The following is a 27,339-nucleotide window of genomic DNA, read 5'->3' as shown; positions in this document are numbered from 1 at the left end:
TGTGCCGATAAAGTGCTGATCCCGACCTCTTCTGAAACTTCTCTGCTAGTCACATGACGTCCTCCATCAACAGAGCCTTAAATTTGGAAGTGATCTGCTTGTTCCAGCCTGTCGATGGCCGCTCGGGGCGCGGTGCGCCCTCCGCCGTCGTGGGCCGTTTTTAATCCAGTTTTAATGGTCCTTAATCTGTGTGATACGGACAGAATCTTCACCGAAAGCCATCTGAATCTTCCAAATGGTTTCCATCTGGCTGTCTGGCAGAGTTTCTGAAAAAATTTTCATGGAACAAAGCGGCAGTCGCTCCGTCATTTCTAAACAATAAAAATCTGACGAGGGGGGTTGGACCAGTGCTCACTCAAAGCCTGCCCACAGGTGAATGATGCAACCGAAAGGCGTGAAAAAACTCACGCATGCGCACGAAGGTTCAAGCTTGTCTGATGCAAGCACACATGATTCAAATCCATATAGTTTTTGAAAAAAATAAAAAGGTCGGATACTTTTCTAACAGACTTCGTACATACGTAACTTTTCAGATTAACGTTACAAACATTTATCACAATAATTGCAACATAACTTTTTGGTCAAATAATGCAGCCCTAAAAGTGATTAATAATGGCTCATTCTGGAAGGAGACATAAGTTGGAACAAAAAGTAACCGTTGCATGCATTTTCTCTGCATTTGCGAGGGAAAGGAGAGAAAAGTTTGAATTTTTATTTGACCAAAGATAGCTTTTAATACCTTTTAGTAACCCCCCCAAAAAACTTATACATTACAATAATATTCTTTTGCTATCATGAAAGAGAACCGAGGGCTATAATTTTTACTGTTTTCTGTGTTGTTTAAATGCCATTCCCCCGTAAAAAAATTTCTAGTCCCACCCCTGAAATTCTGCATTCATGTTTTGACATTATTGCTGGAGGTGCGCGAATGAAATGGTTTTAAATGTTTTGTGGAGAGGTTAAATATGAACGATTTATTCATGACATACACTTAAATATAGGACATTCATTAATCCACTGAGAAAGGACTAGTTATGCTAGTTTAAGAAAAGGGAGGAGAACAGGGTGACATAAGAGTGGAGGAAGGTGCACACAGGTGGACTACATTCTTTGTAGGAGATGCAACCTAAAAGAAATTAGAGACTTTAAGGTGGTGTCAGTGGAGAGTGTTGTCAGACAGTATAGGATGGTGGTTTGTAGGATGACTTTAGAGGTGAAGAAGAGGAAGAGAATCAGAGCTAAACAAAGGATCAAATGGTGGGAGCTGAAGGAGGAGTACTGTGTGAAATTCAGTGATCACATGAGAGAGGCAATGGATGGAGGGGAAGAAATTTTGGACAACTGTAAAAGTACTGCAGATGTGATGAGAGAGACAGCTAGGAGGGTCCTAGGTGTGACATAGATATGCCATAGGTATTAAAGGCACTGTGCTGCAGTGGTTTGAATAACATTTATCTAATAGATTACAATTTGTTCATGTAAAGGGGAGTCTTCTTCACAGACTAAGGTTAATTATGGAGTTCCACAAGGTTCTGTGCTAGGACCAATTTTATTCACTTTATACATGCTTCCCTTAGGCAGTGTTATTATAAAGCATTGCTTAAATTTTCATTGTTATGCAGATGATACCCAGCTTTATCTATCCATGAAGCCAGATGACACACACCAATTAAACTGCAGGAATGTCTTTCAGACATAAAGACATGGATGACCTCTAATTTCCTGCTTTTAAATTCAGATAAAACTGAAGTTATTGTACTTGGCCCCACAAATCTTAGAAACATGGTGTCTAACCAGATCCTTACTCTGGATGGCATTACCCTGACCTCCAGTAATACTGTCAGAAATCTTGGAGTCATTTTTGATCAGGATATGTCCTTCACTGCGCATATTAAGCAAATATGTAGGACTGCTTTTTTGCAATTGCGCAATATCTCTAAAATTAGAAAGGTCTTGTCTCAGAGTGATGCTGAAAAGCTAATTCATGCATTTATTTCTTCTAGGCTGGACTACTGTAATTCATTATTATCAGGTTGTCCTAAAAGTTCCCTGAAAAGCCTTCAGTTAATTCAAAATGCTGCAGCTAGAGTACTGATGGGGACTAGAAGGAGAGAGCATATTTCACCCATATTGGCCTCTCTTCATTGGCTCCCTGTTAATTCCAGAATAGAATTTAAAATTCTTCTTCTTACTTATAAGGTTTTGAATAATCAGGTCCCATCTTATCTTAGGGACCTCTTAGTACCATATCACCCCAATAGAGCGCTTCGCTCTCAGACTGCAGGCTTACTTGTAGTTCCTAGGGTTTGTAAGAGTAGAATGGGAGGCAGAGCCTTCAGCTTTCAGGCTCCTCTCCTGTGGAACCAGCTCCCAATTCGGATTAGGGAGACAGACACCCTCTCTACTTTTAAGATTAAGCTTAAATCTTTCCTTTTTGAAAAAGCTTATAGTTAGGGCTGGATCAGGTGACCCTGAACCATCCCTTAGTTATGCTGCTATAGACTTAGACTGCTGGGGGGTTTTCCATGATGCACCCAGTGTTTCTTTTTAATCACCTCTTTTTGTTCTGTATGCACCACTCTGCTTTTAATAATTGGTGATTGATCTCTGCTCTCTGATCTCTGCTCTCTTCCACAGCATGCCTTTTTCCTGATTCTCTCCCCTCAGCCCCAACCAGTCCCAGCAGAAAACTGCCCCTCCCTGAGCCTGGTTTTGCTGGAGGTTTCTTCCTGTTAAAAGGGAGTTTTTCCTTCCCACTGTCGCCAAGTGCTTGCTCATAGGGGGTCGGTTTGACCACTGGGGTTTTTCTGTAATTATTGTATGGCATTTGCCTTACAATATAAAGGGCCTTGGGGCAACTGTTTGTTGTGATTTGGCGCTATATAAATAAAATTGATTTGAAATTGACTTGATTTGACATCTGGACAGTAGAAGGAACACAAGGAGACTTGGTGGTGGAACAAAGATGTTCAGGAAAGAATATGGAGAAAGAAGTTGACAAAAAAGAATTGGGATAGTTGGAGAGATGAAGAAAGTAAACAGTGGTACAAGGAGATGCAGCATAAGGTGAAAAGAGAAGTGGCAAAAGCTAAGGAAAAGGGATAAGCTGTACAAGAAGTTGAACAGTAAGGAAAGAGGAAAGGACTTGTACAGAGTGACCAGACAAAGGTAAAGTGCTAACTCGGGGAGTGTATGTTGAGAAGGTGGAGCAAATATTTTGAGCAGCTGATGCATCAAGAAAATGAGAGAGAAAAATGGCTTGATAATGTGATGAGAGTAAATCAGGAAGTGCAAGAAATTAGTAAGGATGAACTGAAGGCAGCAAAGAACAGGATGAAAAGTGGAAAGGCAGTCGATCCAGATGACATTCCAGTGGAGGCATGGAAAAGTTTAGGACAGATAGTAGTGGAGTTTCTAACCAGATTGTTTAATAAAATCTTGGAAAGTAAGAGGATGTCTGAGGAGTGGAGACAAAGTGTGCTTGTTCCTATTTTTAAATCAAGAGTGATGTGCAGAGCTGCAATAACTACAGAGGCATTAAACTGATCATCCACAGCATGACATTATGGGAAAGAGTAGTAGAAGCTAGGCTTAGAAAACATGTAAAGATCTATGAGCAGCAATTTGGTTTCATGACGAGAAAGAGCACTACAGATGCAACGTTTACTCTGAGAGTGTCAGGAAGTGAGGAGGCATGGCACGGCAGGCAGGTGGACACACATGCAGACTCATGACTCTGATGTGGGATTAGTAAAAGGCTTTGTCAAAAACAGGCTGAGGTCGATAACAATGAGGTACAGATGGTCGTGAGGCGGAGGCCTGGTCAAAAAATGAGCGAAGTTCCAGCACAGAGAAACAGGTACACAGGAGGTGGCAAAATGACGTCAAAAAGCAAGCGAGGTTCAGACACAGAGAAGCAGGTTCACAGGCTGAGGCAGAAGTGAGGTAAAAAAAACAAGCAAGGACCGAATAAGACGAGAGCACAGAACTATGGCAAAACAAGGATGACTTGGAACGAGGGCGTATGCACAAGGCAGGAGGCACAATAAACTACCAAAGGACAACGGAACTCATGGGGCTTAAATACAGAGATTAATCAGGGCATGAGGTGAAACAGGTGCAGGAAAGAAGGCGTGGCCGGACGAGACAAAGGTGAGACAGGAGACAAGAGTGGAGTGATAGGTGGGCGTGTCAAACAAAAGCAGCAGCAACAGGAGCATGACAGTGACAAGACAAATCCGAAGCGTATAAGAAATAAAGATAAAGAAAATCCAATGGTGAAAGGAACACAGAATCAACAAATGTAAGAACTGAAAAAGATCAACAGAAAATAAAAGGCTGGGTCTAAACTAGAACAGTACTCAACATGTTTTTATTTATTTATTTAACCTTTATTTTACCAGGTTTACCAATTGAGAACCAATTCTCATTTGCAATGGTGACCTGGCCAAGAGGCAACGTAAGCAAACAGCACAAAAACATAACACAAACATTCATATAAAAAGACACAATGCAAAATAAACAGAATAACTAGTAAATATGTGGCTGATGTATAACAGATAACCACCAAAGACTAACATAAACACAATGAAAGAACAACAAGAAAATAAAAGACAGAGACTAAACTAGAATGGAACTCACTATAGGGTTAAAGTATAACATAATACAACCAATGATTAAAGTGGTAAAAACAGAACATCAACGATCAGAGCCAGACAGAAGAACAAAGAAAGGGAAGCAGACTAAGACAGGGGAGCAAAACATGACACTGGGCTGGACTAGGGACAAAACATGACAGAGAGTACTGTTGGAGAAGTGTAGAGGTCAGAAAGAGTTACACTGTGTGTTTGGGGATTTAGGAAAAGCTTATGACAGGGTGGCAAGAGAAGAGTTGTGGTATTGTATGAGGAAATCTGGAGTAGGAGAGAAGTATGTAAGGACATGTACAAGGATAGTGTGACAGTGATGACATGGGCAGTAGGAATGACAGACTCATTTAAGGTGGAGGTGGGATTACACCAAGGATCAGCTCTGAGTCCTTTCTTGTTTGCAGTGGTGATGGACAGGTTGACTGATGAGCTCAGACAGGAGTCTCCATGGACTATGATGTTTCCAGATGACATTGTGATCTGTAGTGAGAACAGAGAGCAAGTTGAGTCTTGCCTGGAAATGTAGAGATATGCTCTGGAAAGAAGGGGAATGAAGGTCAGTAGCAGCAAGACTGAGTACATGTGTGTGAATGAGAGGAAGCCCAGTGGAATAGTGCAGTTACAAAGAGTAGAAGTGGTGAAAGTAGATGAGTTTAAATACTTGGGGTCAAATTTCCAAAGTAAGGGAGTGTGGTAGAGAGGCGAAGAAGAGAGTGCAGGCAGGGTGGAGGGAGTGGAGAACGATGACAGGAGCGATTTCTGACAAAAGAATATTGTAATTGGACTGCATTCATGTCACTCTTTTCCATCTGCATCAGACACTCAAAGTCCTTTACGATTATGCCTCATATTCACCCAGACACACTTTGATGTCAGGATGCTGCCAACCAAGGCGCTCACTACACACCGGGGGCAACTCGGGGTTTAAGGACCTTTCCCAAGGGCCCTTAGTGATTTTCCGGCCAGACTGGGGTTTGAACAGAGGAACCTCTGGTCTGAAGCCCAACGTTTAATCACTGGACCATCACCTCCCCATCAAGAGTGAAGGGGAAAGTCTACAAGACAGTAGTGATACCAGCCATCTTGTACGGCTTAAAGACGGTGGCACTAAAAAAAAGACAGGAGGCAGAGCTGAAGGTGGCAGAGCTGAAAATCTTGCAAATCTCTTTAGGAGTGACAAGAATGGACAGGATTAGGAATGAACATATCAGAAGGACAGCTCAGACGGGACATTTTTAGACAAAGACAGAGAGGAGAGATTGAGATGGTTTGGACATGTGCAGAGGAGGGACCCAGGGTATATAGGGAGAAGGATGCTGAGGATGGAGTCACCAGGCAGGAGGAGAAGAGGGAGGCCAAAGAGGAGGTTTATGGATGTGCTGAGGGAGGACATGAAGGTGGTTGGAGTGACAGAAGAAGATGCAGAGGACATGGAAACGATTGAGCTGCTGTGGTGACCCCATTGGGAGCAGCCAAAGTAAGAGGAAGAAGAAGAAGAAAAAAGGAGTAGTTATAGTTATTACCAAAACTATTTTTTATGATATTCTGGTCATTTGCAGGCTGGTCAGTGAAAATAGTTTTGAAGGCGATTATTCAAATATTAAATGAAGGCTAATATCAATATAAACAAAATAATTATTCATAATTAGTTGAATAACTCTAATCATGAAAAGACATACCAGGCCAGAATCGGTCAAACTCTGGAGCTGAGCTATAAAGACATTAATGGGCGTTAAATTCAAGACTGCAGTCAGACTCCCTGACCACAAAGTGGGCAAAGGAGACACGGCACAGTGTGTACGGAGAGAGGCTGATATGTAATTCACTTACGATAACAGTCTGCACAGTAAAACATCTGGCCAGAAACAGCTTATTAGCTTCACCACTGAACGCCGTGTTTTCCAGTGATCTCTTCGCTGACTCTCTGTCCTTCCCAAAACCACAGCTGAGGGTGGAAGCATTTTGATCACTTACTTCAGTCAACACACAGGAGTATATTTCTGATCTGTTTCACTTTCCCCAGAAGATATACGAGGTCTGTCCATAAAGTATCGTACCTTTTTATTTTTTTCAAAAACTATATGGATTTCATTCATATGTTTTTACGTCAGACATGCTTGAACCCTCGTGCGCATGCGTGAGTTTTTCCACGCCTGTCGGTGACGTCATTCGCCTGTGAGCACGCCTTGTGGAAGGAGTGGTCCCGCCCCCTCGTCGGATTTTCATTGTCTGGAAATGGCGGAATGAAAAGGACTTTTTTTCCATCAGAATTTTTTCAGAAGCTGTTAGAGACTGGCACCTGGAAACCATTCGAAAATTTATCTGGCTTTCAGTGAAAATTTTACGGGCTTCACAGAGAATAAGGACTTTAACTACAGGTTTAAGGACCCCTTTAAAGGACGGTCGGTGCGCCGCGCTGCGAGCTGCGACGACGCGGCACAAACCACTGGATCATTTCTAAGCTGATGGCTCTGTGGATACGAGACCGTCGTGTGCTCTTTCTCTGGTTATCACAAGACCTGGACATCAGCCATTTTCCGGCAGATTTCACTTTTAACAAGAGATTTTGTCACGGAAAGCCGCGCGGCGGCTTCGCGCGTCACGACCGATTCGCTGATGAAGCGAGACAAAGGAACACCTCCGTTTCAGAGTGTTAGAGGACAAGTTTGGACATGTCTATCTCGGCTTTCAGTGCTTACCAGTCGAGTGAGTATAAAAGAACTTGTGGAGAGCTGGAGGGTTCAAGCATGTCTGACGTAAAAACATATGAATGAAATCCATATAGTTTTTGAAAAAAATTAAAAGGTACGATACTTTATGGACAGACCTCGTAAGAGTTGTGGAGAAAAAAAAAATAGTCCTCCAGTGGAGCTGATGCAGTCAGCAGGTGTTTTAAAAGCTCGAGGAGGAGCTCCATCAGTGTTCATTGATGTAGAAATTCTTACCTCTCAGAGGAAATCTGGAATTAACACAGTCCCACCAACTAGGACGAGAACAGAAACAAATACATTATAACTTTCTTCCTCTTCCCAGAACTGTGACATCCAGCCAGTACATTTTTTTGGGCCACAGCGTGGGCCCTATCTCGCCCCACCTTCCCGGCACAGTGCAAGTGTGCAAGGAGCAACATCCTATAAATAGCTAGTACACATGCACTCCTCTGTGCACAGTTTCTGGTGTGTTTGTTTTAAAATGAGGTGTGGTGAGGTGCAGTGTTAGAGCACTGCTATGGTGTGGCAACGGAAAGTGTTTGCACCATAGACCATAGACAACAGAAAAATCCTGATCAAAAGTTATGTCTGGCACATTTCTATTACTCACAGCACAAAATACCATGTTTTCTTGCTGTTCATTATGTTCATTTACTAATCCAAAAATATTAAAACATAAGAGTACATGGAGTTTTTGTGACTGATCTTGGAAATTGGGATGTTTTTCATTGTTTATGGACATTACATACGAGGGCTGTCAATAAAGTATAGGTCCTTTTTATTTTTTTCAAAAACTATATGGATTTCATTCATATGTTTTTACGTCAGACATGCTTGAACCCTTGTGCGCATGCGTGAGTTTTTCCACGCCTGTCGGTGACGTCATTCGCCTGTGAGCACTCCTTGTGGGAGGAGTCGTCCAGCCCTTCGTCGGAATTCCTTTGTCTGAGAAGTTGCTGAGAGACTGGCGCTTTGTTTGATCAAAATTTTTTCTAAACCTGTGAGACACATCGAAGTGGACACGGTTCGAAAAATTAAGCTGGTTTTCTGTGAAAATTTTAACGGCTGATGAGAGATTTTGAAGTGATACTGTCGCTTTAAGGACTTCCCACGGTGCGAGATGTCGCGCAGCGCTCTCAGGCGCCGTCGTCAGCCTGTTTCAAGCTGAAAACCTCCACATTTCAGGCTCTATTGATCCAGGACGTCGTGAGAGAAAAGAGAAGTTTCAGAAGAAGTCAGTTTCAGCATTTTATCCGGATATTCCACTGTTAAAGGAGATTTTTTTAATGAAAGACGTGCGGACGGGTCCACGCGTCGGGACGCAGCCGGCGCGGTGCGGTGGCACAGGAAAAACACCTCTGTGTTGATAACCATTTGTAAAATCCAGGCGGCTTTTGATGGCTTTCAGTGGAGTGAGTATATGAGAAATTGTTTAACAGCTGGACATGTTCCAACTTGTCCTTAAGGCTTCCAACAGAGGTGTTTTTCCTGTGGCGCAGCGTCGGCCGACGCTGCAATCCGCCCGCACGTCCTTCATGAAAAAAATCTCCTTTAACAGTGGAATATCCGGATAAAATGCTGAAACCGACTTCTTCTGAAACTTCTCTGTTCTCTCACGACGTCTTGGATCAATAGAGCCTGAAATGTGGAGGTTTTCAGCTTGAAACAGGCTGACAACGGCGCCTGAGAGCGCTGCACGACGTCTCGCTCCGTGGGAAGTCCTTAAAGCGACAGTATCACCTCAAAATCTCTCATCAGCCGTTAAAATTTACACCAAAAACCAGCTTAATTTTTCGAATCGTGTCCACTTCGATGTGTCTCACAGGTTTAGAAAAAATTTTGATCAAACAAAGCGCCAGTCTCTCAGCAACTTCTCAGACAAAGGAATTCCGACGAGGGGCTGGATGACTCCTCCCACAAGGAGTGCTCACAGGCGGATGACGTCACCGACAGGCGTGGAAAAACTCACGCATGTGCACGAGGGTTCAAGCATGTCTGACGTAAAAACATATGAATGAAATCCATATAGTTTTTGAAAAAAATAAAAAGGACCTATACTTTATTGACAGACCTCGTATGTCTAGTAGTGGTATATATCAAAAATAATTTCAGTAATGGACCACGTTGGACAAATTTGGGCGAGGTATGCAATTTATTAATATGTTTTATACGCAAATGCCTCAGCAGTAGTCTGCACAGGCCACAGTTTCTAATATTAAGGGGTACCCGCCAGGGCTGCCGTCTTTCACCTTTACTCTTTGCCCTTTCCCTCGAGCCATAAGTGCAGACAATAAGACATCCTTCAATACGTCCCATTGTTTTTTGTAACACTGAACATTAAATATCCCTGTACGCTGATGATATCCAGCCGTGCTGGTTCCTCAAAACCACATCTACTTTCTTCTTTTGATACATTCAGCTCTCTCTGGATACAAAATTAATTGGACAAAGGCAGTGCTGATGCATTTAAATTTAGCTGCACTTCAACTTCCCTTACCCTCTGTCATGATGTGGGGTTGTGGGTAATCTGTGTGCTTTATTTTGTAGTTATTGTTGTGTAGGTTTTTTCTGTGCAGTTTTGGTTGGTGTTTTGTGTTGGCACTCTCTTGACTAGCACTGTGTCTTGGTGTGGGTGTGTCTGGTTCCCTCTTCTTTGACCACGCCTTCTTCCTGGTCATTCTGCTCCACCTGCATCTGATTTGTCTCTGATTACTTCTGTTCTTAAGCCCCTTGTTTCCTGCACTCCTCTGCCTGATTATTTGTGCCCCATGCCTGCATTTCTAGCTTTCATGTCCCAGTGTCCTTGTCCCTTGTCTTTGCCACACTGTGTACCGACCTCTTGCCTGTCTACTGACCTCACTACTGATCTCATGTTTTGGAAACTGTTACTTTGTGCTGCCTGTTATACCATGTACTGAATCCAGCCTGAACTATGACTAAAGCCTTTTGAACAATCCTTCCTGTATCTGAGTTCTGCACTGTGTCCTTCCTTGTTCAGTTTGTAACCATGACACCCTCTCATATACCAGTAGTTAAAAGTTTTGAATATCTTGGAGTTGAAATTTTTCCCTCTACGTCATCAATTGCAATTAAAAGCGTCCAAGGTAGGGGGCGCTAGTGCGCAGGCGCGGCATGTAGACGTGTTTAGCTTGAGCTCTCCACCACAACTTTAACAAAACTTTTTTACGCCACGCTAAATCCTCTCAGAAGCGGGTATTTTGTGCTTGTGCCTTTGCCTCAAGGGCTGGACTTTCTAAACTTGAAGATGGCTCCGCCAAAAGCTGCCTCAGGCAAAAATAAAACCATCGATGGATTCATCGCTAATGCTAATGCTGACAGCATCCCCATTGAAACTGCGGCTAAAGCTAATGGAAAGGCACCAAATGATAAGGCTCGGATGTATGAAATATGTAAAGAGATATGCAAAGAGATGTCGGACTCGGTTGTGGGGAGATTGGGGGAACGTTTCGACGCTTTTGAAACAAAGTTCCAGTCTGTGCTCACTGCGCAAACAGAGTTACGGAGCCGCATTGACAATCAAGAGCAGATGATTGTGACACTTGATGAGCGCGTGGAGGCCCTGGAAGCTAAATGTGAGCACTTGAGCAAATATGTTAGTGGGCTCCATACAAAAGTGCTAGATCTGGAGGCTTGCTCTCGGAGACACAATATTAAGATTGTTGGGATTAAAGAAGCTTCAGAAGAGGGGCGGCCGACTGAGTTTGTCTCTAGCCTTATTCCTGAACTGCTTGGCAAACAACATTTCCCACAGACTGTAAAAGTTGATCGCGCGCACCGATCACTGCATCCCAAACGAGCGCCTGGTGGCAAGCTGCGCATCATTGTGGCTCGGATCCATCACTTTCAGGTGAAAGAGCTGATAATGCGCCTCGCTGGGGCGCAACTGATGGAGTATAAGGGGAACAAGGTCCTCATTTTCCCGGACTACACCAGCAAGGTCATGAACCACCGCCGCGCTTTCCGAGACGTGATGCAGGCTCTGAGAGAAGGGGGAATCAAACACTTTCTGCGCTACCCAGCCAGGCTCCACGTCCAGTGGCGCGGTGAGGACGCACCGGTGATCTACAGCGACCCAGCGGCAGCCTGGGTGGCGCGTTTGAAGAGAGGAGGCAATGGTTCAGTAAAAGATTAAATTATTTTAGTTTTTGAGCGTGATGCTTTAAAGTTTCATCCAGAACTGCTGTGATAGTCATACTTTGGTAAGTGCGCCACTGAATTTTTTTTTTTTTTCGTTTTTCGAGCGCAGCATTAACCCTTTCAGGGGGCGCACTGTGTTTAATGTTTTAAATGTGGTGTTCAGCGACATTTAGTTAATGTGCGTACTTTGTGGTGGGGAGCACCGGGAATTGTGAGTTCTATTACCTGTCTGGTAGCTCCAGTTAAAATGAGGGGATGCTTCACGTCTTGTTCAGGTGACATGGTGCAGTGGGAGGTGGGAGGGGTGTTGCGGTGTCATGTTTGTGTTCGTAGGCTCAGATGCATAAGTTTCGTTTTAAGTTTTGTAATATTGCAGTTGCTAATCATTATTTACTGTATACTGTTTTTTTCAAATGTCGGATGTGCAGAATAGCATTCATGTAGGAGGCAGAGATCTGCAATTGGTTTCCTGGAACGTCAGGGGGCTTGGCAGTGTGATTAAAAGGGGAAACGTTTTCAGACATTTAAAGTCTTTGTCAGCTGATATTGTTTTTCTGCAAGAAACTCATATTAATAAAACTGCACAACACAGTTTAAGGTGTAATTGGATAGCCCAAATTTATCAGTCACCATTCACATCACATGCCCGTGGTGTGGCTATATTATTCCGGAAAAATATTCCATTTCAGGCCACTACAGTTATTACAGTTACAGTTATCGGAAGATTTGTGCTAGTCACCGGTGTTATAAACTCAAACTAACATTCCTTAACATATATGGCCCGAATGCGGATGAGCCTGATTTTTTTTAGAAAAGTTTTTGATCAGCTGCCTGACGAGGATGATTCAAACCTAATAATTGCCGGAGATTTAAACTGTTACTTGGACCCCTTTCTAGATAGATTATCTACAAAGCCGGCACCAGAAATTGCTTCTGTAAGGTTTCTTAACAACCTGCTAAAAACGAGAAACTTAGTGGATATTTGGAGGAACCAGCATCCAACAGATAAGGAGTACTCATTTTACTCAAACGTGCATAAATGTTATAGTAGGATTGGACTGATTATTTTTTAACTAGCTCTAATCTTATTTCCCAAATCACTAGCTCTAGATATCACAATATTTTAATTTCTGATCACAGCCCTCTAACAATATCATTGAATCTCTCTCTTCCCAGACGGACATATTCTTGGCGTTTTAATTCAAATTTACTCTGGGATGATAAATTTGTTAAAGACATGACATCTAAGTTGAAAGATTTTATAGACCTGAATGATAATGGTGAGGTGTCTGATTCGACCCTTTGGGAGACATTAAAGGTGGTAATACAGGGGGATGTGATGTCTTACACTTCAGCTCTGAAAAGACAGAGAGATAATCGTTTAACAGTAATCAATAATACTCTCCCTGGTTTGGAAAGAGCTTATCAGAACACCAAGTCACCTGATGATTATAAAGAAATGCTTAAACTTAAATATGAGTACAACGGAATTTTGAGTGACCAAGTGAAAAATACGCTTTTGAAATTGAGGAAGAATCACTTCGAGCTAGGAGACAAGCCTGGTAAACTACTAGCACAACTTTAAGATGCACAAGCTTCCAGAGCAATTCGCAATATAAAATCAAGAGCTGGCACAGTGTTAAGCAATCCTGTTGACATAAACAATCGTTTTGCAGAATTCTACAGTGATCTTTATTCGTCCAAAAATGTTGTTTCACAATCAAATTTTGATGACTTTTTAAACTCTCTCCAGTTACCCAGCCTGAGTGACACCGCTAAGGAGCACCTTGACTCCGACTTTACTCTACAAGAGGTTACTGCTGCTATGAAATCACTCCTGTCAGGTAAAGCAGCAGGTCCTGATGGTTTTAGTTCTGAATTTTACAAGAAATTTTCTGACATCCTGGCGCCACTCCTGCTCAGGATGATTCGTGACTCGAAAAATAATGAAGAATTACCAAAAACCTTATATGAAGCTAACATTTCACTTATTTTGAAAAAGGGCAGAGATGAAACTGACCCTGCAAGCTATAGGCCAATAGCGCTACAGAATGTTGATCGTAAAATAATAAGCAAAATCTTGTCGACTAGACTGAACAGACATTTGGCTTCGATTATACACCCCGATCAGACTGGATTCATTCCAGGCAAATTTTAATTTTCCAATGTTAGGCGATTACTTAACACTGTTTACTCTGATTATAGTAACACTCCAGGTGCCTCCATCTTATCCCTTGATGCACAAAAAGCCTTCAACCAGGTTGAGTGGCCTTACATGCTAGAGTCATTACGCAGGTTTGGATTTGGTCAAACTTTTATATCCTGGGTGAAACTGATTTATGCAAAACCAATGTGTTCTGTACTGACAAATGGAGACCGTTCGGCCTCGTTTTCTTTGCAGCACTCAGTACAACAGGGCTGTTCGCTGTCACCGGCTCTCTTCGCGATTGCTCTGGAACCACTAGCTGAAACAATAAGAACCCACCCACAAGTGAAGGGACTTCAGATCGGAGACACAGAAACGCGCATCAGCTTGTACGCCGATGACGTAATTCTGTATTTGCGTAATTCTGAGGACTCTATTCCGGTTGTACTCAGTTTAATTACATCTTTTGGCAAAATATCAGGCTACATGATCAATTGGTCCAAAAGTGAGTTTATGCCTCTTTCCAAGGTGTATTCACCAGGTTTTCTGCAAGGGGTTCCATTCAAAATAATTGACAACTATTTCACTTACTTAGGCCTGTTTATACCTAAGGACCCAAAGTTGATATTTAAATTGAATTTTATGGAATTTATATCAAGCTTAAAGCAGAATATTGAATGCTGGAAACTTCTACCTCTGTCTATGGTGGGGCATATAAACTCCATAAAAATGGTCTCTCTTCCTAGATTTTCATATTTATGCCAAAATCTCCCAATCTACCTTACTGCTGCCTTCTTTAAAGAGTTAGACTCAATTACCTTATCTTATATCTGGAATGGCAGAAATGCCAGGGTCTCAAAAATACATTTACAGAAACCTAGAACGGAGGGGGGACTGGGCCTCCCGGTGTTTAAACGCTACTACTGGGCTGCTAATGTTAGAGCGTTGATTTTTTGGTGACAGGGCCTGCAAGATACTCAGACCCCAACAACGCCAGTGTGGGTTAAAATGGAAGCCAACTGTGTGAACAATTCCTCTCTGCCAGCTATGCTATTTTCAAAGTTTGAGAATTCAGAGTTTCATAAGAGTCTATCTTTTCCCTTAAGGCAGTCATTAAGAATTTTAAACCAAATTAGGAGCTTTTTGTCATTACCAGAAACATCAGTACAGGTTCCTATATGTTTTAATCATGATTTTATGCCTCCTTGGCATGACAAGTCTTTTTGTGTTTGGAGACAGAGGGGCTTGGTGTCTATCAAAGATTTATACATTGACGGTAAATTTGCATCATTTGATCAATTGAAAGAAAAGTATACTTTGTCCAGTTCACACTTTTTTCGGTACCTGCAGGTCCGGCATTATGCCCAAACCAAATTTGAAAATTTAAAAAATTTCCCAATCTGGCATGATTTTTTTTGACATTTTTAATAGCCCTTCTGACTCCAAACACTAGATTACAAAAATTGTGCACCTGTTTGATGACCGCACTGTTGCACTAACTGGAAAAATCAGGGATACCTGGTGTGGTGAACTGGGTATAGAGTTGTCTGATTCCAGGTGGAGCACATGTCTGTCTAACATTCATACTTGTTCTTTGAACAGCAGGCACCAATTAATCCAGTTCAATATTGTTCACCGCTTACATTACTCAAAAGCCAAATTGCACAGAATCTATCCGTCAGTTTCTCCAGTGTGTGACAGGTGTAAGGTTTCTGATGGTACACTATCTCACACTTTCTGGTCCTGCTCTTCTCTGACAGTGTTTTGGTCAAAAATATTTGACTGGTTTTCCCGAGCATATAAAACGAACCTGCAACCGGAACCTGGACTGGTTATTTTTGGTTGCAGGCAGACTCTGAGATCTCTGCCTGCCAATATTCGAAAATCCCTGGATCTTGGATTGGTGGTTGCTAAAAGACTGATACTGAGAGACTGGAAGTTCCCTGTTCCTCCTTCATTTCAGCTTTGGGTCAGTGAAATGATGACCATAATTCAAATGGAGAAACTCCGTCTTAGTTCGATGGACATCTTTTTTAGAATCTGGGGTCCATTTCTGCATCATTTTGACATTGTGAATCTGTAATCATTTGTAACTGTCACGCATCTGAGCCTTGTTTGTTTGTTTGTGTGTTTTCTTGTATTATTTGAAAAAATTATAAATAAAATATATATCTATTAAAAGAAAAGCGTCCAAGGTATATACAGCCACGTAGAGAAGGATGTTGAGCGTGGGTCGAATCTTCAAAATTCACTTCAAGCCTGAATAGCAAGAATTAAAATGGATGTACTCTCTCATAATTTTATTCTTCCATGATCTCTCTTGCTCCCTCTTTGGAATATTGGGATAAACTTTCAAAATCTACTTCTGGTCTTATGTGCTTCGCCCTCTGTCTACATGGTTCAATCCTAGTTCCTCTGTTTCTTGGAGACCTATTAAGGCGATTCTTGTACTTCCTCACAGACTGCAAGATCTGGTGTATGCTAATATGCCATTGAAAAAATTAAGATTACGCTTAGGCCCCATTATTTCATTTCTATTCACATCTTATTGCCTTGTAATGAAGCATGTTGGCACAGAAATGGCATGATCACACACCAATTTTCAATAATTTTTCACTTCTTATTGGTAATATGCCCTTTGCACACTGAGTTTGACCTTCCAGGTTCATCCTTTTTCTTCTATATGCAGTTAAGATCAGCTATGCGAGCATACGATGTCCCGTGGAGAGTTGCTCTCCCCACACACTCTCTACGCAAATGACTTACTTCAGTAGGGCCGACACAGGGGACAGTTTCTAAATTTACAAGTTCAGTTTTTAGATCCCATAAACCTTTACCAGTAGAGGGTATCTGCAATAGAGATATAAATGTGCTAAATGATAGAGAGATTTGCTGGGACACAGTGTGGATAAATCTCAGTGGTACATCCAAAAACCCCAACCATCAATTAATACACTACAAGGATGTTCACAGAATGTACCTCACCCCTAGGCAGCGTTATTCTATGAAAATCACGACATCTCCAAATTGCAATCTTTGCCCATTGTTGCATGTTTACTGGCGCATGGTTAGATTCTGGAATGAAATCTCTCTCACTCTAAGTGACATTCTTAAGATCAGGATTCCAGTCTCCCCGACTTTACTTCTGCTCAATGATGATTCTTCTTTAAATCTGTCCCTGCAGCATACAGGCACATGTTATGGCCCGGTATCACAGCAGCCAAGAAGATGCTAGCCCTCAGGTGGAAACCGCCAGATTCCCTGGCTTGGCAGCAGTGGGTCAATTCATTTCTTGAAATTGTCCTGATGGAGTGGACTGTCGCCCGTATACACAGAGTCAAGCAAGTGACTCTGCAGGCCTGGGAGCCAGCACACAGTTTAGTTAAAGGGTGCAGCATGGCCAACCTTGATCATTCTGTTTTACTTTTATTGGGGAAGACATCCTGGGGTGGGGGTCATGGGGAGTCACCTGTGGGAGGGGGTGGAGAGGGTATAGGGGTTCTAATAATGTTACCTTCCTGCAAATGTAGAAATGACAGTTCCTGTTTGCACTCACTATGTAAAAAAAAACTATGTATATGAAAATTCAGTAAGGTATGTCTTCTATAATACATTCCAATTCTAAGGTAGAACTCTACTAGTGTATACTAAGGTATATCTAAATATCTAAAAAAAAAAAAAAAGAAGAGCAGAGTAGGTGCCTGGTCTTGAGAACCAGGGATGATAGGCTGAAAGGGGGTTATCATTACTAATATTTGTCATCTGTGAACTTTAACATTCACATTCACATGCTCAACAACATTTCATCAACTGTTGCATTTTATACCAAATTTATTCTCAGAAATAACACTTTCACTTTGAACAAAGTGATTAACACACAGACGTGATGTTGTAATCTCTTCATATGCTAATGTTCTTGCCTATTTACACTATATTATCTATGGAAACTGTAAATTTCAAAATTATTACCATCTTTCAACAACACTGTGAGAGAAATTTAAAGGATCCCTGTGTATTCTGAGAGGAACCATCCAGGCTGATTACAACAGCAAACATTTACTTTCAAAAATATGTCTATAAAACTCAGACGGGAATATCAACAGACACTATTGAATATTTCAGAAAATTTGGGTGTGTCATTTCTTGACAACTTAAATCTAAAATATAACGCAATGCTAAACTACTCTCAGCTGTATGAGCATAAAAATAGGAAAGAGAATGTGACATTTTGACCTCTCAGAATAGGTCAAGGATAGCCATCTTTGAACCTGTCCAAGGTCTGTGTCCCAAGAATTTTCCCTGTGAATTTGAAGACCCTGGTAGGAACAGGACTGGACTTATGCTGAGCACAGACAGATGGACGGACACAAGGCCTTCGCCATACCTGATGGCCATATATTGGCCTCGGGTAATCAGCTTTCAAACTTTTCTTTTTGGCCAATATATCATTGATAAAAAGCCAAACAACCATAAATGAGTTAGAAATTTGATCAGTGGCGTTATTACCTCTACCACAGTTTGAGAACTATGGCCGTAGATCATTAATCTTGGATCCTATGTAGCCCTCTCGCAAATGAAATAACCTCAGCTTGCATGTCGTAGGTAATCCTCTGCATGTCAATAAAGTTGGAGCAGCTGAAGGGTTCAGACAATGTTCTGGAAATGTTAAACAAGAGTCATCAGGAAATAACACATCCCTTCGGTAACTACAAACCACTAATACAAAGTGTTGGGGAATTTGTGTTAACAAGGGTGGCAATACCTTTAATATCTCGGTGATCTTGAAATTAATCCCAAGGTCATGATAACTGAGTACACCCTCATGCTAAATATGAATGAAATTGGGCAACTGGTTCTTAAGATATCGTGCAACAAGGGTGACATTGACAATGTCTTGAAAATCTCACTGACCCCAAGGTCACTGTAATTGACTGGTGTCGGGAGATCAACCAAGTACACACTTATGCTAAATATAAATGTAACTGGTCAACTGGTTCTTCAGATATTGCACTAACAAGGTTGGCAATGACAATACCTTGAATTTCTCTATTTCAATTTATTTAGTTTATATCGCACCAAATCACATCAAAGCTGCCTCAAGGTGCTTCACACAAGTAAGGTCTAACCTTACCAACCCCTAGAGCAAGCACACACAACCAACACTGTGATACTGTTGCAATCATGTGTGTTACATTTAAAACACAATTGTTTCATTTTTGTTGCAGGTGTGACAGAAGCTTGAGTTCCATATATCTATGTATCTGATAGGCCGTCTCCCATTGGCAATTTTTGACCTCGACTGGCAACCTGACTATAAATGTGAGGTAATCAAGTCCGATTGTCCAAAGCAGCAGTCTAAAGTTGTGTGTCACACAATTATCATCAGATAATGTATCTGAAATGTATCTGCTCACATCTGAAACCATGTTTTTTCGTTAGAGTTCGGCCTGCTTTTCATGGGATTATGGATGTATATTATACTTTCAAAGGAGATTTAAAGAGGACAGCGAACAGTCAGTCTTACAACTGTTGCCGGATGTGTTGTGAGCTGCCAGTCATCAGGTCCAGCCATGCTAATTGACATCCTGCTCCCCCAAGCGCACAGTTACGGCACATAACTGTGCACATCACTGTGCACGATCGCTGCCTGCTCTGGTCTGAGATTACTTTCTCTCAAAACAGAAAAGAACCTGAATTATATTTGAATTTCAGTGTATAATTTCAATTTTCCATTAAAGCGACTCTGCAGCCAAATCCACATTCGAGCAAAAAGGATTTATTTTGAGATGCAGTAAGGAAATAAAAGCGAAAGCCATCTGTAAGATGAAAGTAAAAGACACATATCACCCCCTATCTGCACAAATTACAATGTGATTATTCACATTTGTGGATCAAAATGGTAGTTCACGATAATTTTGAACAAGTTCAAAATGTTCATGATTAGTTACAGCGTTCTACAACACCTATGAGCCCTGAGCCCAGTTTCATAAAGCAGTCTAATCTTATTTAGTCGAATAAACTCAGTTGACTGATTTTTTTGACATTAGTCGTTGCACAAAGCTTTTAGTGGGATAAAGTTTCACGTTACCCAACTAAAGTTTTTAGTCTGGTACAGAGGAGGCTAAGCTTATTTTAGTCTACAAAATGTCAGTGTCTTACCTCAAAACACTGCAGCTATCATGTACCACCCCACCACTTGATGGAACACTCAAGAGCACCCCCACATCACTCGTATTCCTTCAAAAAGAGAACTTCCTTTGTTTTTTGGTCATGGTTGCAACAGACGACTCATGATGTGTTCTCACGTGAGCCACCGGGCGTCGCTGTTACAATGAGCAATGTTGTGTGCAGAAAAAGGCTTGACGGAAGTGTAGAAGAAGAAACTGAAGAGTGAAACTGCTAGGCTAAAAGCTAAGCAAGTCATTCTGCTGTTCATAGGGGTGTCTGTAAATGTTAATAAAGCCAGTTAATGAAACAAAGACTGGATAGGTCATGACAACGGACAACCCGGAAGTAAACAAAATGTGCATTGGAGCTGTCTTGTGGCAACGGCACATGCGAGGCCATTATGCCTGTGAAAACCATCATAACACCTGATCGGTTAGCCGCTCCGTGAGGCGTCATAACAGACAATCAGTCAGCCGCTCCGTGAGGCGTCATAACAGACAATCAGTCAGCCGCTCCGTGAGGCGTCGTAATAGCCAATTGGTCAAGCGCTCCCTGAGGCGTTGTAATAGCCGATCGGTCAGCTGCTCCGTGAGGCGACATAACAAACTGTTGTTTCTAATGATGCCAAACACGCGAGTGAGAGGCTCACTGACTGGAAGTCTTGGTTTCAGGGTGGTGGCGCAAGTTGAAAATGATCAATCGCTCGGGAAATCCTGAAGTGACAGAAATATAGCTCCCTCAATAAAGTGGAACATAGCACTTGAAGTGTGACAGAAGACTTTTTATCAAGCTTGGAAAGATTTCTATAAAACAAGAGAAAAGGAAAACAGAATGTTGGCAAGCACACGCAGCCTTAAACAACCCACTTGCATATTCACTGTACTGCTAAGAGTGTAGGGCTTAGATAGCAAAAATATCAATGAGCGGCTGGGCGAGTGACTCAGTCCATCCCAGCCAGCTTGTGTATCAGCAGAGGGCTGTTCCTGGATAAACTGCTCAGTGGGCAAAAGGCTCACTCAACACTCAATGAACGGGCCTGAACTGTGTGACATGGATCATAAGAATAATCAAACAAAGGAAATGCTAAGGGTGAGTCTGGATTTATACACTTTGTAAACCATTTGACAAAAGGTGTGATTTCAGGGAGGTGCTGTCAGATCAGCTGAATGAGCCGGTAAAAAAAAAAACAAAAAAACACAAACACACACAAATAAAAGCTCAAAATTAACTTATTAAAAATATGTCCAATTGTGATACAAAGTGCACAATAAAATAGTTATCAAAGACAAATGCTGTGGAAAGATTGAGCTGTGACGTAACACACATGTCGCTGAAGCGCAGCCTGGGGTAAATGCGCACACGTATGATTGCTGCACATGTCTGACGTGATGTGTATGTGACAACTGCAGTGTTCTTCCCGCGCGCGCACACACACACACCAACAGCTCCTCCGGTAAACTGCGCACTTTAGACAGACTTTGAACAAGATGGCCACTGTTTTAATCAGCCGTCTTATCCAAGTTTGAACATTCAAATGACAGCAGAACAGCTCGCTGCCTAAAACTATGAACTGAGAGAAAAACAAAGACTTAAATAAAATAAATGACTCGTCGACTACTAAATTAGTTGTCGACATTGTCGACATGTCAACATTGTCGTGATGTCGACTAGTTGTGGCAGCCCTAATTTTGAGGAAATCAATGCTGAAAAGACACACTGCACAGCCCCGGGAACATCAATGTAACAGCAACACCAACAATAAATGCATCCGCTTCCAACTCTCCCAATTAAAAGAACATAAAACAAACCCTGTGGTACCAAACTGATTCAAAGAGCAACTCTGTCTGTGGCATATCCCAAAGACATACTGCTACCTGCTGCATGGTTGGTGGAAGCACCTGCCTTCAAGAGCATCAGTTATAGACTATAAGCTGGATAAATTAAGATAAGAAACATCTGTGGTTAACACGCTGATGGATGCATCGACGGGTCCGACTCATGTGTCTATTAAGAAACCACTGACAGAATGTCACAGAGACTTCATTCAACCACTACAACCTACAGTTCACCTCGAGGTTCAAATCAATGTTCTAGATGAGCTTTGCATCACAGCCCATCTTAGAGCTGGGTGAAGGTCACATGGTCTCTCTCACTGCCTGCAACTTCAACAGGCTCATTCAGAGCACACTATCACTCTGTTCAGGAGGCAGACAAAGTCATACTGCCACTAAACCCACATAAATGCTAAAAATAAATAAATAAAATGGTCCTGTCAGCCGAAAACCACAGCCTCAAGCTTTCTTGTATATGATGCCACATGCTTGGTGCACCTGTCTTTGGGCAGTTTTGCCCGTTCCTCTTTGCGGCACCTCCATCAGGTTGGATAGGGCCATTTTCAGATCTCTCCAGAGATGTTCAAATGGATTCAGGTCTGGGCTTTGGCTGGGCCACTCAAGGACATTCACAGAGTTGTCCTGAAGCCACTCCTTTGATATCTTGGTTGTGTGCTTAGGGTCTTTGTCCTTCTGAAAGATGAACCGTCACCCCAGTCTAAGGTCAAGCGCTCTGGAGCAGGTTTTCATCCAGGATGTCTCTGTATATTGCTGCATTCATATTTCCCTCAATCCTGACTAGTCTCCCAGTTCCTGCCACTGAAAAACATCCCGACAGCATGAAGCTGCCACCATCATGCTTCACTGTAGGGATGGTGCCTGGTTTCCTCTGAACACGATGCCTAACATTCACACCAAAGAGTTCAATCTTAATCTCCTCAGACCACAGAATTTTGTTTCTCATGGTCTGAGAGTCCTCCAGGTGCCTTTTGGCAAATTCCAAGTGGGCTGCCATGTGCCTTTTAACTAAGGAGTGCCTTCCGTCTCGCCACTCCACCATAACGGCCTGACTGGCGAATTGCTGTAAAGATGGTTGTCCTTGTGAAAGGTTCTCCCCTCTCCACAGAGGAATGCTGGAGCTCTGACAGAGTGACCACTGGGTCCAGAAGGTATATAGAAAGGAAGACTTCACGTGCTGTGTGAAATTGGACATCGATACGGCACCAAGTGATTCAAAACAAATTCTCTTCCTTTCTCATGCATCATTTCTTCCGTGCACTTGAGTGATGGCCAAGAACAACTCTCATTCTCTGTACTGTCAGCTTACAGTCCCAATAATACAGGAAGGTTTATTCAGGTAACAGTTGTTTCCTCTCGCATGTCTGTACACCTCATCGAGTGTTTTCTTGCTCACAACAGTCAGCAGTTTCCATTTTGGGGTGTCGGCTCTGCCTCAGTATCGGGCCGGTGGATACATGGAAGAGCAGGCGGTCAGATGGATTTGGGCTGCCCCAATGGCCGTCTTTGTCATCCACACAAACACCAACTGAGTCAACACCAGAAAGCGCATTACACCAGTGGGGAAACTGGCTTACTGATAGCATGTGAGACATGTTATTGCTGAGTACGCCTGCATTCTATTGTAATGATAACTAGCCACTAGGGATTTTAAGGGCTGAGATATTAAAACTATTACAATTTGCACTGAAAAATGGTGGGACAGTGATGTGACAAAAATGCTGATGCTAATGAGATCAGCCTTTCAGAACCCATAAACTCATGTGAGGTAAAAGTTGCTATATATTAAAAAGTACCTCATATTTATATAATGAAGGTGCATAAAATGTCCCATAAAGCACACATAGCCACTGCCTTGTTCTCTGCACGGGATGGCATTTAAGCCAAAATATCCTTACACAGAAAAAGATGTTGTTCACTGCCACATGTGTTGGGGGAGCAGGGTGGGGGCGCAAAGCACATATATGCCACGTGTTTTGGAGGGGGAGAGCGGGGGGTGTGTGACACACGCGCACACGTGAGAGATACATGCACCACATGTGGCTTTTTGCAAAGCCACACTCGTGACGACACACAGACAAATTTCACATCCAGCTCGAAAGTGATCATCTGCTCACTGCTTTCGTGCTAATAGCCCGAATGGCGACACATTTTCTAAGTGCCAAGCAAGCGGTGATCGACGTTCATGTGTACAGCCCAGTGTCACATTTTTTTTCGTGCTCCTGTGACGAAATGAGTCAAATTTTCGTGACGGACCTTTTTTTAAACTCACTATTACTATCCCTACTCCCACCCCCAACCCTAACCTTAACCATAACCTAATCTTACTCCTTCCCCCCATCCTAACCATAACCACCCTGACTCCCCTGCTTCACTATTAATTTTGTGGAGCCATCATTGAATGAATGAGAATGAAGTCGTGCTGCCGTGACGAAAATGAGGCACTTTTTGTCACAATACTTGTATCATGAACCAACAGATTAATGTATATTTCGTGCTGCTGAAGCACAACTTGCCGTGGGACCAGGTTGGTGTGTATGACCTAAAATTTAACTGACACCTGCCGCGAGAGGGATCGAATGGGCTTTCACAGCACACACTCTGTCTTTCGGCTGCTGGTGTGCGCAAATAGTTGTAGCAACAGGTGTACGAGGTGTTAGAGGCAGCTACGATTTGACACGATTTGACACGACTTGCAGACGTTTCCTGCTTCGTGCACAATTTGACCACATTCATACTATGTGTGAATGGGCCCTTAGTTATTACCTCATAGCTGGCTGCTGCCTCACCGCATGCATCTTCTCAGTATTTGAACAGCAAATGTGAAAATTCAGTGATTTTGAATAAAAAAATCATCTAAAACTGGTGAGGTTAAAAGGAAAATAACTATAACTATATATATATATAACTATATATATATATATATATATTCTTTTGCACATATTTATTGTTGTAGATCTTAAGCCTTTGATTGCTGAGAGCTTCTGAAAGGAATTTTGTTATGTGTATGCATAATGACAATATCTCTATCAATGATTCAGACTTTTATAGATACTACTTTTGTACTGAATCATAATTACAATTACCCTTTGACATCAACCGTTTGAAAAAAGTTCATCATCATAAATTATTATTATAACCCTTCACTGTTAGCACAATGTCGCCCCTGTCCAAACTTTTTTTTTTGGTCATGTGCTGCAGGCCTGAAATAAAATTATTAAAGTCCATTAAATGCATATTTATTAACAAGTGAAATTAGGTTGACAAAACACACAAAATGTGAAAAATCTTGGGTTCATACCATCTGCAATGAAACAGAAGTCAAAGCCAATGTAAGAATCAATTTGTTGTTGTTTTTTTTTGTTGTTGTTTAATTTGCATTTTTGACATCATCCCATCTTTTTCTTCTTTTAGATTTGAGGTTGTACAAGAATTGGCTAAATCCTGTCCTTGCTTTTACAGGAGCTGCTGTAGCCTTATTTTGGGAGGTTTTGGCACACCTGAAACCTAACAAAAAAATAAAAAAATCCCACAGATATCTGTCCAAGTTTTCTGTTGAATAGGAAATGTAATTACTTTATGCATCAGGTGGGACTGTTCTACATGTTAGGATGGTTGGCCAATTGATCCCCCCCACCCTCTCCCCTTTCAACACAACAGATCTCAGATGAAAAACCCCAAAGAAAATTGCAGGAAGCAGGAAACGTACTGACAGAGACGGTATTCCTCCATGGCTAATATTTATGTAGCAGCTTTAAAAGTATTAAGCAGTCAAATCAATCAGTGTGTTAGTGAGTGTGTGGCACAGAAATCCAACGCTGACATCCGCTGCCAACACAGAGGTCTATTAGAGATTTTGCCACCACAGTTTGATCTATCTTTGCAACCACAGCTTGACAGTTTCCGTTGACTGAAAAAGTCCCATTAGGAGCTAGCTGACTGCAGCAAGTCATACTCAGAGAGTGTCTATGTCTGGCTGAAACGTGTTTCCTTTCACACTGGGCATGAGATTTAGTCTCAATTAGAAATGCAACTCGACTGACCACATCTGATCAAATTTCATTTCTCTGCTTCTGCATCAGTTGCTTTCAGCTTCAGATGTGGTGAAGTAACCACAGTCACCGGCAACTGTTAGAAAGCACACAATACAGGAATTTAGTTCTTATGGGGTCAAAAGAGTGAGTAGATGATACACACTTTAATGTACAGTGTCAGTAACCATGGCACCATCAGTGGAGCCAACAAGTTAGCAGTCTCCTAGTTCACTACCATCCCCTATGTCAGGCCGGGTGGCTGCCCGGCAACCATGGCGGCTGGACCCGCAATGCAAACTCCCAGACTAAGCGTAGGTGTAGGAGAAATCATGGTCTTTATTCCAGGCTTGGTTTCAGTACACATGTGGTCAGTCAGTGCAACAGAGGTACAAGCAGGATTAGTCAGAGATGCAGTCATGAATGAGCAGGGGTCAGAGGCACGAGCAAACACCGACATCTGGGATGAGGCAAGCGGCATGGTCAAGGAAGCACAGAGCAGAAGTTCAATACACGGTTTGACAAAAACAGGACTGTGAAGGGTGCTGGAAAGTGTACTGAGACAACAATCTGGCGGGGAAGTGAAGGACTGTGGGGTTAAAATACATGTGGACTAATTAGTGTGGAACGAGGGACAGGTGGTGTCAACGAGGTGCAGTGAGGAACAATCTAGAAGGGGGCGTAGCTAGTGAACAACGATAACACACAGTCAAGATTGTGAGGAGGGGAGTGCACAAACTGAAGTGATGTAATAGACAAAGATAAGTGAACAGGTGCCAAGAGCGTGAGTGAATGAAAACACAAAGCAGACAGAAACAAAGAAAGACAAAGACATGGGGCAGGTGCAGTGAAGTGAACATAATCAGATATAAGTGAAGGACGAAGACATGATGGCAGGTGCAGGATGTGGAGTGAACATAAATACTTAAGCACTACTAAACTAGGAAAACCAGGTGGTAAACGAGCTATAAGAAAAACAAACTACATGAAAACAGAAAGCAAAACCTGACATAAAGCATAACTGATAACACAAATGAGAAAAGCTTGGAGAATGCCTTGGTGTTCCCCCAGAGGAGCTGGGGGAGGTGTGTGTGGATCGGGAGGTCTGGGCGGCTTTGCTTGAGCTGCTGCCCCCGCGACCCGACTCCAGATAAAGCGGAAGAAAATGGATGGATGGATGGATGGATGGAAAAGCAAAATAAAGATGTGATAAACAATGATTAATAATTATAACACAATCAGGCGGAACAAAACTAGAACGGAACTGGACAATGGCTCGAAAATGAAAAATAACAAAACAAAGTAACACAGCAAAACTAGAACAGAAAATAACAGCATGTTGAAAAAAATAACTAATACATCAAAGCTGGGGCAAGAGGTGAACAGAAAGGGGGAAAAAATGGGCTCAATGCCCCGATCAGGCCAAACCCATGACAGTACCTCCCCCCCATGCGGTGTCACCGGACGGCTGCAAAAACACCAACCGACACTGGGAGGGCGGCGGGGGAAACGACAAGGCGGAGGGCAAACAGAGACAAAGGTAACATACAAGGGGCTTATATGGCAGGAGACCCCTTGTCTGACTGACCTTGTGACCAAACCCAGGTACTGAGAACCCCTGGTGAA

The 27,339-nt window shown here is 42.3% G+C and overlaps 1 long non-coding RNA gene across 1 annotated transcript; it reads right to left on the bottom strand.

Annotated features, from left to right (window-relative positions):
- Window positions 1-169: 169 nt before the first annotated feature.
- LOC117527035 lies at window positions 170-16,422 on the bottom strand. Its single transcript, XR_004565414.1, has 3 exons — window positions 16,311-16,422; window positions 15,917-15,923; window positions 170-180 (listed from the first exon to the last, which is right to left on the bottom strand). It is a non-coding gene; the product is annotated as an uncharacterized LOC117527035 (long non-coding RNA).
- Window positions 16,423-27,339: the final 10,917 nt, after the last annotated feature.

The sequence above is a fragment of the Thalassophryne amazonica genome, chromosome 15, assembly GCF_902500255.1.
Source record: "Thalassophryne amazonica chromosome 15, fThaAma1.1, whole genome shotgun sequence".
Classification (NCBI taxonomy): domain Eukaryota; kingdom Metazoa; phylum Chordata; class Actinopteri; order Batrachoidiformes; family Batrachoididae; genus Thalassophryne; species Thalassophryne amazonica.
This window is presented reverse-complemented; position numbering and strand designations above follow the sequence as displayed.